The following is a 2,287-nucleotide window of genomic DNA, read 5'->3' as shown; positions in this document are numbered from 1 at the left end:
AACACACACAGTAAAACCACACCCCCTGCTGGCCTTCTCAAAATTGTAAAAGCGAACACATGGGTTTGGATGTTTGGCAGGCTCCGCAAGGAGCTTGCTGACAGCTCGGCACAGTCCCTCAATTCCCATTGTGGCTTTCAAATGAGCGCAGGATCAGGTTTCATCAGATGGGGAGGAACTACAGCAAAGCATCTTAATAGGCATGAGTGGACGCTGGGTTCAGGACAGAGTCTGCAGTAACTCTGCCAAGACCGGCACTGGAAATATGAGCTTGCACCTGGGCTATTACGGACGACATTTTGCTATCAAGCACAGCGAATGAGAACCCAGAGTCCGTGGATGGGACATTACCAACAACATGTTGTGCATCTCATTACTGACCGTATTTACAACAGAATTTNCGGCACTGGAAATATGAGCTTGCACCTGGGCTATTACGGACGACATTTTGCTATCAAGCACAGTGAATGAGAACCCAGAGTCCGTGGATGGGACATTACCAACAACATGTTGTGCATCTCATTACTGACCGTATTTACAACAGAATCATAAANGCAACTCGATTTGAATATACGCATCTGCACAATTGTAAAACAGTGCCTCAAGAATTTGGAGCCAGCGCCTACTGCAAAGAGCTTCACCGCAACATGCAGCAAATGTCAAAAGACACGTGACCAAAGCTCTTTAGCAATCTGACCGAGCATCTGACTGTACAGCACATTCTCAGAGCGGAGGTGCTGAAAGACAGAAACAAGCTGGAGCAGTCGACCTTTGTCCCATGCCGGGACATGACACCTCTCCTGAGGCTCTTCTATTACCAAAAAGCTCTTCTCTGGAAGTTCATGCCACGAGGACGCTAGAGATTTTAAATACGGTCTCAGGGTCGACAAGCTTTTAGCCCCAAATGGTTTCAATCATCTAACACTGTTTCTGCATGGTACGGAACATGGTGAACTCTTGAGGGCACTCGCTCTAGTTAATGTCCAGATGGAACCATAAAAATGCTGGTGAAGACCTCATGTCAAAAATGTCCAGGAATATGATGTTACGTAGCAAGTTTCCCACAACAAACCATAACCTCTTGAAATAATTCAGAGGTTTGACAATACTAGAAATGATGCAACAAACATGGCTTTTCTTAAAAAGTTACATTTATTGTAAAAACGCTGCTATGAGTCCCATTAGAATAGAATAGCGAAAGAAATAAATGAGAAGCATTTCACAAATCCAGCTGTATAAAAAGGATCATTTCCGTCAGGCTTCAGCCAAATAAAAATTAAGTATTTCATATCAGGTGTTATTTTGAGATGGATTTATTTGGACAAATCAAATTTAGTTGCTATTTAGTGCTGAAAGAACTACACCAGACATCAAAAGCATGGGCTGGACGACCTGCTTTCATCTAGCATGCTAAAAAAAAAAAAAATTAATAATAATCCAACCACCATTAATTAGTGCAAACTTCCAATATTCCAGTGCTCAGCAACTGTTCATTCACTGTAGCCAGGCATGGAAGGACATCAGGTGATCTTCATGTGACAGCAAAAAGTGTATCCTTGTACCTGGAGAAAAAAAAAAAAAATGCGTCATTTTTTTTTTACGGGTTGAATTCAAAACCACAACAGTTTCAATATTAGGTGTGCACCAAGGATAATTTTTTGTTTGGTTGCAGTACTATATGAGATCTAATAAGCATCTTATTTCAACATTTCTTAACATTAATTTATTGTACCTCATTGCGTTTTGGCTCCGGAGTTGCTAGTCATTTCCTGTTGTTCAACGTCAGGGGCTAAATTCAGTGTGCCCTCTTCTTTCTTCTCTGCGGCTAGGAATTCATGAATGGCGTCCTCGATGTGTGGCCTGAAGATATGGTTTAATTTAGGGTCCACCACCTGAGTAATGATACGGTCCACCCCTGATTCCAACATCCCTGACCTGTGAGAATAAGCATACGTTTTCAATAAAAATAGAAACTAAACCAAAACTTTATTAAATGCAATTACGGAATGCATAAACTACCTTTCTTTTAATATGAGCTCCCTAAAACAACCCAAATTTCACACCGTGCCAAAAAGACCAAGTTTATATAATTCAAAACATTTGCAACAAAACTTATAATTCAGACTTGCATTATAGCACCGCACAACGCAGTGAAGTATAGAAAAAAAACGACAAATGTCCACCGAGTTGATACATACTGAACTACGCTTTGTCTCAAGCCATTCCTCACTTGGTTCTTGTTGATGGATGGATTCCATTCTTGAGTACTGAGATGATTGGACACAAA

The 2,287-nt window shown here is 41.0% G+C and overlaps 1 long non-coding RNA gene across 1 annotated transcript; it reads right to left on the bottom strand.

Annotated features, from left to right (window-relative positions):
• Positions 1-1,129: 1,129 nt before the first annotated feature.
• On the bottom strand, positions 1,130-2,287 carry LOC122326142. Its single transcript, XR_006247430.1, has 3 exons — positions 2,199-2,287; positions 1,733-1,935; positions 1,130-1,562 (listed from the first exon to the last, which is right to left on the bottom strand). It is a non-coding gene; the product is annotated as an uncharacterized LOC122326142 (long non-coding RNA).

This window comes from Puntigrus tetrazona, chromosome 21, assembly GCF_018831695.1.
Source record: "Puntigrus tetrazona isolate hp1 chromosome 21, ASM1883169v1, whole genome shotgun sequence".
Classification (NCBI taxonomy): domain Eukaryota; kingdom Metazoa; phylum Chordata; class Actinopteri; order Cypriniformes; family Cyprinidae; genus Puntigrus; species Puntigrus tetrazona.
The sequence above is the reverse complement of the archived record's forward strand: the minus strand, read 5'-3'. Positions and strand labels throughout refer to the sequence as shown.